The sequence below is a fragment of the Anabrus simplex genome, chromosome 2 (assembly GCF_040414725.1).
Source record: "Anabrus simplex isolate iqAnaSimp1 chromosome 2, ASM4041472v1, whole genome shotgun sequence".
Lineage (NCBI taxonomy): Eukaryota > Metazoa > Arthropoda > Insecta > Orthoptera > Tettigoniidae > Anabrus > Anabrus simplex.
The window spans coordinates 133,120,876-133,133,224 of NC_090266.1; the positions used below are offsets into that span (position 1 = coordinate 133,120,876).

Below are 12,349 nucleotides of genomic sequence, written 5' to 3' on the forward strand. Positions count from 1 at the left end.
AAATTTAAGTGTCAGTTTTGTAACAGAAATGAAATGTGCAATGTTTGTTAGTTATCGTCTTCTCCTAAAGCTTTCACTATTTTTCTATTTATCATGTTGCTATCTGCTTGCATTCAGGAGATAGCAGGTTTGAAACTCACTGTCAGCAGCCCTGAAGATGGTTTTCCATGGTTTCCCATTTTCACACCAGGCAAATGCTGGAGCTGTACCTTAATGAAGGCCATTGTCGCTTCCTTCCCACTCCTAGCCATTTCCTATCCCATTGATAACGTAAGACCTATCTGTGTCAGTGTGTCATTAAAAAATAATAATTCTTAACAAGGATCTTCCAATGATCTCTTACAAATTAGTTTCATTGTCAATTTTATTATTTTCATAATTTTATTTTAGTTGTAATTCAGGTTGTGAGATGCACACGTTTGATGTTTTCTGTACCTATCTGTTTTGTTTGTTGTGGTTCTTTGCTGAAATATTCTCGTGTTTTGTATATTGCCCATTAATTTTGATCATAAACTTACTCATAGCATATTTACTTTTTACTACTTTGGAACTATTTGAATATCATTCACATAGCTTAGACATTAATTCCTATTTTTTTTCTTTCTTTTATTTCTACCCTCGATATTGCAGTTGCTTCCTGTATAATCATTTTGAAAAAGGTGAAAATGTACAGTACTCTCAAATTGCTTCTATAATTTTTTTTGTGTTAATTTTATTCTTTTTCTTCATTTCAGTATACCATTATTGTCATGTTTCAACACATTTTTCTCTTTGGAAATGTTTGTGCAGGATGCATGGTCTCTTAAGTATTACTCTCCCTAGAAGTACTTGGTGTTGTATTAACTAATGGTGAAAATCCTACACTAGATATTAGCTTGCCAGTTTGTCATAATATGCTGAGGAAAACTGAAGTAAAAGGGGTAGGACAGTTCTTCATTAGCAGTTGATTCTGATGATTGTGCCAGCAAATGAATTAAATTACCACTTGACGAGGTATTAAGGTAAGTGTGTGTTTTACTTGCTAGCATACAACACCATCAGAGGTGCCAACTATTACGGGTTGTCCGTAATTATTACGGATTTCATTTCATGATTACGGCATTACGGTCAAAGGGAAAATTATTACGGAAAAGCGACATTATCACGAAAGTCATTTTCTACGAAGAAAAGAAATAAAGAAGCAAATATGTTCAATCCTTTCCAGCTTGTCTGATAAATCCTCCTCGTTTCATTGCTTGTGAGTTGGCAACGATACTTATTCGATCGTAAGCGTTGTGAAATTCATTGTGTACCGAGCTCGATAGCTGCAGTCGCTTGAGTGCGGCCAGTATCCAGTATTCGGAAGATAGTGTGTTCGAACCCCACTGTCGGCAGCCCTGAAGATGGTTTTCCGTGGTTTCCCCATTTTCACACCAAGCAAATGCTGGGCCTGTACCTTAATTAAAGCCACGGACCCTTCCTTCCCACACCTAGCCCTTTCCTGTCCCATCGTCGCCATATGACCTATCTGTGTCCGTGCGACGTAAAGCAACTTGCAAAAAAAAAAAAAAAAAAAAAAAAAATCATTGTGCGAATGAAGGAGTTACTCTGCTCTTTTCCTGAACAAATCCTTAAGAAATGTATTTACAGAATTGAAAGCCGCATTAAGGACATGTACACTGGAATCGTTTATGGTTCAGAAGACGAAAATGTCATCACAGGAGGAACGGATGTTTCAAGAATAATTACACTGCAAACAATCTGCTGGATGCGAAACAAGTTACAAAGCATATTTTATTATTAAATTAAAAGGTACTGTGCAAATGTTATTTCGTAATATGATATACTTAATAATATATTGTGTCGGGAAGGAAAAAGGGGGTATTATCTTCGAGAATGGAGGACATGCTCTGGACTTAAACTCGAAAATTTTTGAGGGGCGGAGGGCGATTACTGATAACCCACTTCAAAAGTTGGCACCTCTGCACCATCAAATATTGTTAATTGCATATGATAAATATCATTATGGATCCGTATTGAAGATACTATACTGTAGGATGCTAATTAGTTTATTAATAATATCACCTATTCAATACATTAAAATTTTAAACAATTAGGATTTTATCATTATTACCATATGCATGTGAGACATGTTTCGCCTTTCATAGGAGGGACTTCAACCAGATAGCTTTTTCAGTTTACGACTATGTTCCTGAATGGGGCCTCATTTGGCAATCTCTCAAAGTGCTGGATGTTTTTCCTAGCATTCCAAATAATGTAATATTTGAATTTTGAAGTCAGACCACTGCTGCTAGACACCATGTAGTTACCTTGTCACAACTGGTGATCATCAGCCAACGGCAGAAATAGAGTTATACACATTGGTGCCGGACATTTGTAGGCCTATTCTTTTTCCTTAGACTGCTCCCATGTTAATATGTTAGTATAAATCTTAGTAATTACTTTTCCTAACATTTCCAATAGTGTATAGTGTCAAAGTTTCATGTCGGACCACTGCTGCTGGACGCTGTTATGTGCCTTACACAACTAGCAATCAACAGCCAACGGCTGATAAGTTGTAATACACATTAATACAGAGTATTGTACCTTTGTCACAACTAATGATCAGCAGCTACGGCTGATATTGTGGTGTTACGCATTGGTGCTGATTACAGTAAAATGAAAAATGTGAAAGGTCCACCTTTTCAATACAATGAATGTTTATTGATGTGAGTATATATCACATAATATTTACTCGTATCTTTTTCCTTAGACTGCTCCCATGTAAATATGTTAATATAATATAAATCTTTGTAATTACATTTCCTAACATTTCAAATATTGTAGTGTCAGAATTTCAAATCGGACCTCTGATGGACGCTGTTATATTCCTTACACAAGTAGTAATCAACAGCCAACGGCTGATATGTTGTTATTCAAATTAATACCGAACAGTGCTTTTCTTGTTAGACTGCTCCTACTGTAAATATGATAATATTAATTCTTAGTCATTATAATTTAATTATAAATCAGGTACCTGATTTAACCTTGAGGAGGTACAGTGACTGATGATGCCTTGTATGAAAGGCGAAACATGTCTCACATTCATATGATAATGATAAAATCCTAATTGTTTAAAATTTTAATGTATTGAATAGGTGATATTATTAATAAACTAATTAGCATCCTACAGTAAAATATTGTTAAGTCGAACAGTTCTGTCATATTTTCTAATTTGAATGTGGGTCAGTACCATTCCTTTGGTGTTGCTGATTGAGGATTCAGTCCGCCGTTTGGTTGTTCTGTGGGGTATACAGGGTTATTCACCTAACATGTTACACGGAAATAACTTCTAAACCATTAAAGATATCAGCATTCTGTTTTCATATTCGTAAATGGCACCCAGGGTCTTGTAAAATAACGTGCTACTTAATCTCATGGGATGATTAATAACAGAGATATTGATACTAACTCCATATTTTTAAATGGAATGGCACAAATTGATATAGCCAGCGTAAAAGTTCAACTGCATACAAGTTCAAATATGTAAGTATTTTCAAAATCGCACAGTTACTTTTTGAGATCGATAAAAACTGTATTTGGGCTTTTGCGTGCCGCATCAGACAGCGTGCTGTTGACCAAGGACGTATTGACACGCAAGCTGCTTCTTGACATTGGTTCCAGCCACAGAATGGTTACCAGGCATGTACTATAAACATAATGTGCTGTACCGTAACATACCCTGGGTGTGCAACGTTATGGTATAACTGGCAAACACACAACGGGGGAGGGAGATTAAAGTTGTTTTGTTTCCTTTTGTTTTGACATCCCTTTGTAATAGGTTGCGCTCAGTTTAGAGTCGTTTCCCACGGATAGGAATGGGAAGGATTTGGAAAGGACATCGGCCATGGCCTATCCCAAAGGTACCTATCCGACATTTGCCTGGTGTTGAACATGGGGAACCATGATCATCACTTTCAGGTTGGGCGAGGCAGGACTCGAACCTGCGCTCTTCCGTATGCTCGCCACTTCAGTCACGCTTGAGCTCCGCGGAGATTAATTCGTGTCAAATAAATAAATAATGGTGTTGCTGTCATCACACCATGATCAGCTCTGAACATCCCACATAATAAGTCGAGTTGTTTGTCTCCTAATATCTAACCTATCTCAACCCAAGTAATCCAGCATTGGTAACACTGCTCCTTCGCCTGAAATAACCCAGCACAAAACGAGGTGCGCTTTGTACTACACATACACCCAAGCAAACGGGGCTACACGACCAAGCTGTCAAAGCCCCGGAAATGAAATAACAACAAATAGCCACTCCTCTCCGCAGCCTGTAGAGTTTCTTAATCGCGTGTAGCGGCTAGCATTCGTAGCTGTCGCCGCAGTGGTCCGGGTTCAATTCCCGGCTTTGATAAGCAATTTAATTCTGATTGGAGGGCTGCAACGAGGTACACTCAGCCTCGTGAGGCAAAACTGAGAAGAGGTGGGTTCAATACCCATCTCAGCTATCCTGGAAGTGTTTCCATGGTTTTCCACCGCTACTCCAGGCAAATGTCGGGATGGTTCCTTACTTACGACAACGGCCGCTTCCGTCCCAATTCCTTACCTGAATTACAAATACAGTACACTACTACAAACACCAGAATAACACAGGTTATCAGACACATTCTAACAGACATACAGTGCGCGCACACGCGGAGACACACACACACACACACACAAGCATATGGGGCTACATGACCACGATGTCCAAGCCCCGGAAATGAAATAACAACCACTATTCTCTGTATCCCTTCGAGTGTCTTGATTACGTACATCTGGAGAGGAACCCGAACAATAAGATGCATTACTGGAAGTGCGACCGTATAAGCATTACTGTTCTGGAGTAGACTTAGGGTTTGAAAATGTGGATGTTGTCATGCAATCGCAGTGTGAATGATGCACGTCCTGCAAACAAATGGAAATAGTAAGGTAAGGTAGTATAGCTGCTATTAGAGGGCGTAGGAGTGGAAGGTCTTGTCCGCCCTGTCATGGAAATAGTAAGGTAAGGTAGTGTAGCTGCTATTAGAGGGCGTAGGAGGGGAAGGTCTTGTCCGCCCTGTGTCGCACAGGCCTCGTGTTACGTACAGTAGAGTTTTGGAGTACGTCTGGAGTACTTACGCAATGCCCTACACAAACCAAGAGAAACTGGACATGCTTCTCCTGTACGGAGAGTGTGGAAGGAGTTCTAAGAGAGCTTCGCAGCTGTATGCTGAGAGGTATACCGGCCGGGATCATCCGTCACATATGATAGTAAGACGCCTTTGCCGCAAGTTGTTGCAGAACGGACACTAGAATAATAATGTGAAGAGAAACAGGAGCACACCAGCGACAGGGGAAGAGAAGGCAATAGATGTCTGGCGGCTGTCTCCCATAATCCATGTACTACCTCATACGCAATTGTGCGTGATGCTGGGATAAGCCAGGCAAGTGTTCATTCGCATTTTACATTGACTTAAGTTTCATCCCTATCACGTATCTTTGCATCAACAACTTGATGAGCAAGATTATGGACAACGTGTGGATTTCTGCCGTGCTGTTCTTTTGCGAGTACGGGATGACGGAAACTTCCTGCAGAGACTTCCCTTCACTGATGAAGCGACCTTCAGCAAGCATGGAGATATCAGTCTACAGAATATGCACGATTGGTCTTGTGAGAACCCACACTTGCTCAGGCAGGTGGATCGTCAGCAGCAATAGAGTGTCAGTGTGTGGTGCGGGATAATCGGTGACCAGGTAGTAGGGCCATATTTTCTTGAAGGTACTTTAACGGGGAACAGATATGTCGAATTTCTATCAGAAGTGTTACCAGTTCTCATGGAAAACGTACCCATTAACATACGACAGGATATATGATTCCAGCACGATGGGTCTCCTGCCCACCATTTGCTTGTGGCCCGGCAAGTCTTAAACGAGATATTCCGCAGTCAGTGGATTGGACCTGGAGGTGCCATCAGGTGGCCAGCACGGTCACCTGATTTGACACCGCTGGACTTTTTCCTCTGGGGTACGTGCAAGGAAATAGTCTACGCACAAGCTCCAACAACACCACAAGATCTCAAGCAACGTATCATCGTAGCATGCACTGCAGTATTGAGGGAAACTCTTCGGTCTGTGACATCATCCCTCACAACACAACTGCAAATGTGCATTGTTGTTGATGGTCAACATTTCAAGCACGTAATTAAATAGACACATTGTACAGTATATGCGAATCACTGAGACGCATGTGTTCAAACATTACCTAACTCGTATCTTTATTGTTGTGATAATTCAGCCTCCAGTCAATGAACAATTGGCCACGAGTGGCTTTGCCACATAAAGTACTGAACTCGTTGCCAACGCGGTCTCTACATACAAAATGTTCGCCTTATAACAATTACACTGACGAGAAGTTATGTTCCCGTGCCTACGTCCTTAAGATCATTTCCAATGAAGTCTACCGCGGACATTATTCATTTGCTTTTCTAGAAGGAGCTTTTCCGGTGTTTTGTGTTATGTTTATTTCTCAACTCATACAGTAGTATGTACTGTACACTAAAACCAGTGATAATTATAGCTTTCGTTATGTTCCTTTCAAGCCTAAGTACTTATTTTATTCCTTTTAAACACATCAACCCTTCCTGCTCTGTCATGAGTTCGCCTGTCATACACACTTTGCAAACCCATCACATGTGTACGAGGTGCTTACATGCCTGGTATCCATTCTATGGCTGAACTCACTTCCAGGAAACTGCTTGCGCGTTAATGTCCTTGCCTGACTTCACGCCATCTGATGCTGCATGCAAAACCGTGCATGCTGTTCTTATTTATATCTCAAAAAGTAATTGCCCAATTTTGAAAATAATTACACATTTGAACTTGTACGCAGTTGAACTTTCATTCCAGTTGTATGAATTTGTGCCATTCTATTTAAAAATATGGAGTTAGTATCAATATCTCGGTTATTAATCACCTCGTGAGACTAAGTAGTACATTGTTTTACAAGATCCTGGGTACCATTAACAAATATGAAAACGGAATGCTGATATCTTTAATGGTTTAGAAGTTATTTCCGTGTAACATGTTAGGTGAATAACCCTGTATATTGGAACCTTATCGGGCGGTTGGCTGATATCACCCATGCAAGGTTCTGCCACACTCGTCTCCTTGCTTTCTCTCTAATCATACAGCTTCATCAGGGTCATGCTCTGTTCCAGTTAAAATAAATTGTATTAACTTACAGGCTTAATGGCAGGAGAAAAAAAATGCTTTACACCACTGCAAATGAGAACTGCTAAGACAAAAAAAAAAAAAAAAAAGTTTAAAACTTGGTGAAAATGTGAATAGAATCAAGCAATGTGCTAGAATTTGAATGCAGTAATCGCGAATGCTCAGGGTAATCTCAACTCTCCCTCTGAAACCGGGAGAAAATCTTACAAAAAATTAAGCCATTTGAGTGGTTATGCCTAACCTCTAACATTCACACATCAAGGCCTGAAAATCTGAAGTCAGTCACAAAGCAATGAACCCAGGACATATTGAACACAGGCAGGGCAGAACCAGCTTCAGGCACAACAAATAAAATACAAAGACAGTACACAAAACAAATAACACTTGATGAAAACATATGTGTGACCACAAGATCACCATGTGTGAGTACATTCAACCCCCTATGGGTGGGGGATGCAGACGAAGAATACACCCACGGTATCACCTGTTTGTCGTAAAAGGTGACTGAAAGGGGGTGACCAAGGGATGGTGGATTTAGAACTATGAGATCACCTGTGATCAGTACCATCATGCGAGAAACACCATGAGTCAACCTTACCACAATGTACCACAATGTACCACAATGTGAGGAACACCGTGGATCTGTGTTACCTATGAGTGGTGCCAGTATGTGAGGAACACTATAGGTCTGAGTTACCTGTGAGTAGTACATTGGGTGGTGTGAATAAAAATGAGCACGCACTCTTTACTCGCAAATTTTGAGCAGGCACTCGCAATGAGGTGAATAAAAACCGCCTGTTGGAAGCAGTGACTCACAGCAGACCTGTGACCTTGAGCACACACTCCAGTCGCTCGAGTAGCAAAGTGGGCGCTCCAGATTTTGTGAATAAAGATAAAGCAGGCACTCTTTCCGGTAAACGCCTGCTCATGTTTCCTTGAGCTAACTCAGTAGGTGTCTCAAAATGATAGTGTCAAGTTCAATAGCATGGCAGAGGTAATGGTGGTGGTTAATTGGAAAAGAAAATTATATAAACTTCGTAGAGAATCATCTCAACTTGACTACAGAGTGTTATATAGGTCCAGTAAGGAGCATGCTGAAGAGCCTCCATAGCTCTCACGGCAGCATGCCGGCCCTTCACCTTTGAGTTCCGTGGTTCAAATCTCGGCCACTCCATGTGGGATTTGTGCTGGACAAAGCGGAGGCGGGACAGGTTTTTCTCTGGATACTCCAGTTTTTCCTGTCATCTTTCATTCCAGCAACACACCCCATATCATTACATTTCATCTGTCAGTCATTAATCATTGCCCCGGAGGAGTGCTACAGGCTTTGGCAGCCGGCACGATTCCTATCCTCACCGCTTCATTCACTCCATTCCTGACCCGGTCAGATGACTGGAAACAGGCTGTGGATTTTCAAGGAGCATGCTGAATGGTTAGCGGAGCATTTCCTTGGGCACTCCAAAGAAACAAGAGGTGGTGCACTAACAAATGAAGAAAAAAATGTAAATCTTCTTGCGTTATGTTGGTGACCCTGGGTTTCAGAGTGGAGTTGGTGATGATATCTCAGAGAACTGTGTCAAAAACATTTTCCTAGGTTTTGACATGAACAGAAATGAAAGCAGATTATTATATAAAATTCCAACAAATGTTGCTTAGATGCAGGAAGCACGGGCTAAGTGGCAAGAACATTTGAGCTTCCCTTATGCTGTCGGAACTGTAGACTGTACTCGTGCACACATTTAGAAGTCACATGTTCGTGGGAATGACTACATTTACAGAAAATGCGTCCCTAGCATTAATGTATAGGCCACTTGCAATGGAAAGGAAGAATTCAACCAGTGTACATGTATCACGGCCTGACTCTGTCTATGACTCCCGAATTTGGAGGAACTCCGATGTTTGCAGAGTTATGACGCCTCTGTAAGAAGTCGAAGGGATGACAACTTCTGCAGATCTTACAACTTGCTTACGTCACGCCGACACAGATAGGTCTTATGGCGACAATGGGATAGGAATGGCGTAGAAGTAGGAAGGGAGCCACCGTGGCCTTAATTAAGGTACAACCCCAGCATTTTCCTAGTGTGAAAATGGGAAACACGGAAAACCATCTTCAGTGCTGCTGACAGTGGGGATCGAACCCACTATCTCCCAGATGCAAGCTCACAGCTGCGCACCCTTAACCGCACGGCCAACTCATCCGGTCCTGCAGATCTGGCTTCTTAAATTTCATTCAATTGTCAATATATTATTTTCATCATAATTAATGTTTGTTATTTACGTTATGGGGCTACCATTTTCCTCAATTTATTAATGTCGTAATATTCAGGCTATGATTTCCTACCTTTCAGACGGCCGATGGTAGGGTTATTCTCCCCCTGCATCAGATTCATCAGCTGCTTCTCCCATTATTTTAAAGATATGCATTTGTTTCTCGTACGTTTTAATTCTACTTTATATTTGTCTTGTTTTCATGTTTTGTAATTTTTTACCAACAGTTGTTGGACGGAAATTCTTCTTCTCCTTCTACAGCTTTTCACACCTCTGTGGAGTCCTGGGTGCGAATTGTGTCGCACATGGGGATTTGGCTCTGTTTTACGGCCGGATGCTCTTCCTGGTGCCAACCTTAGATAGAGGGATGTAATCACTATTGCTTGTTTCTGTGATTGTTGGTAGCGTAGTGTGTTGTGCGAATATGAAGAGGAAAGTGTTGGGACAAGCACAAACACCCAGTCTCCGGGCCAGAAGAATTAATCAGAGGTGATTAAAATCCCCGACTCAGCCGGGACCTTCTGAATCGAAGGCCTCAATGCTGACCATTCAGCCAATCAGACCATTGTTGGACAGAAATGTTTAAGTTAAATTTAGCGAGTAGTTCACAGTGAACTGCATTTATTGCACTTGTTTTCTTGTGCTTCTTATCCGGTAACTGTGACTTTGAAAACATAATTGTATGTTCCTTTAAAATGGAGATAAAAGCGGACTGGAATTCCACACTGTCGTCTGCCATGTTAAGCATTGAACTACCCGGAAGTCATTGAAGTGTTATCACAGTCCAAGGTGGTATATACATGGCACGTGCACGACCTTGATCAGTGACACTGAGTGGCTGCTCCAGACACTCGAGTGTACGCTGTGCTTCTGCTCTGTATTTTTATTCACCGCAAATGTGGACTGGAAGCTCATCAGCAGGGAGACACTCAGGCACTCAGCGAGCACACGCTCACTCGCTCACTCATTTTTATTCACACCACCCATTGTCTGTGTTTATTACCGCTATGTGAGGAACGCTGTGAGTCTACGGTACTTGTAATTAATACCGTTAAATGAGAATCACCATGGTTCCTACATTACCAATGATTAGTACCACTATGTGAGGGGCCAGTGACCTGGATTTTGGACTCCTTTAGACAACAAGCATCATTGATTTACGATTTTGCTTTGGGAAGCAGTCCCTAATTCAGTTTAAAGTTACTTTATAGGAAGGTGGGGCATTGCTGGTGGGATCCACTGATCGTTTTAAGTTCATAATCATTGTTCAATTTTATTACAAGTAACAACTCTCATTATTGTTCCGTATTGAAGATGACGCTAGGCATAGAATCTCAAGGATAATTTAATAAAACTACCTATTCAATACTTTCCACGTTTAATGTGGTTTGAATCTACATGAATTTATGTAGACTTATCAGGTCAGGTACATGTTTCACTCATTATTTGGGCATCTTCAGCCTGTAGACAACCTTTAGGTCAAGGTTTAGGACCTTTTTAACCATATATAGTATAATGTACGAACGTTAATAAGCTCTTAAAACGGACATTCTAACATTCACAACAACGTTCTTGACCAGTCTATATATAACAATCAGTTTTAAATCTCCACTAGTCTTTGACAACACATTTCAACATTAGTTATGTCAAGAACATGTAAATGAAATATGTGGGTCAAATAAGCCCCAGTATCAATATCCTCTTTTCTCAAGACTTATGATAGAGGAAGAAGATCCATTTTAGTTTTGGACATATTTTTTAGTTAGAATAGGACCGACACATTTTAATTGTGTTAAAACACCATTAATTTATGTTACCCACAGTTATGTTTTCTTCACATTTTTAAAATTATTATCCTGGCATGTTAGTCTTAAGAGATTATTAACATTCATATATTATACTATATATGATTAAATAGGTTCCAAACCTTGACCTAAAGGTTGTCTACAGGCTGAAGATGCCCAAATAATGGGTGAAACATGTACCTGACCTGTTAAGTCTATATAAATTCTTGTAGATTCAAACCACATTAAACGTTGAAGGTATTGAATAGGTGGTTTTATTAAGTTATCATTGAGATTCTATGCCTAATCATTGTATTCTAGTCAGACTTTCGAATTATTTTAACCTTCAATATTGTGAATTGGCTCTGCTGATTATTTTAAATTCATATTCATTTGCTCTTCATCATGTTTTGAATTCTGGTCAGTGGATGAATTTTCAACTTTAATTCTTACATTTCACCTCATCTCACACCATAAGGAGGCAATGACTTAGATGTTAGGCCCCTTTAAACAACAGTTATCATCATCATCATCATCATCATGACTACATCCAGGATAGCCCCGGACTTCAACCGACAGTCTTCCACTATCGCACTTGGGTCCATGAAAATCCTACATAATTTAATAGAAATGGATGAAAAGGGCTCCTACTGTGAACGTTCACGATCAGCCATTAGCTACGTTGTATTGGATGACTGTGTCTTCCTACATTTGAGATATTTAAAAAAGATTCAAGTCTACCTCTCCTTGTTTACTTCCCCCACCCCCACCCCCTCCTTCCTCTACAGGGGTTCCATTTGCACACACACACACACACACACACACACACACACCGTGCAAATTGCTTTTAAGAGCTGAGTACCGTGCTATCCTCTGTAAACTACACTTTCTATGGCATACGCTCGTGAAGATACTATTCATCATGCAATTATAGCGTATCTCCCAATTACTAAACTTCCAGGGCTCTATTACTGACCATCCATGGTTCCTTCCAGTGATTGCTGTCACAAAGGAACACTGCATTAAAGAAATGTCTCCTACGGTCAGTTATACCGCTGGCA

The 12,349-nt window shown here is 40.5% G+C and overlaps 1 protein-coding gene across 2 annotated transcripts in view; it reads left to right on the forward strand.

The window, feature by feature from the left end:
* Positions 1–12,349, forward strand: part of rush (rush hour) — a 321,395-nt gene that overhangs the window by 152,857 nt on the left and 156,189 nt on the right. The gene's annotated exons all lie outside the window — the stretch shown is intronic.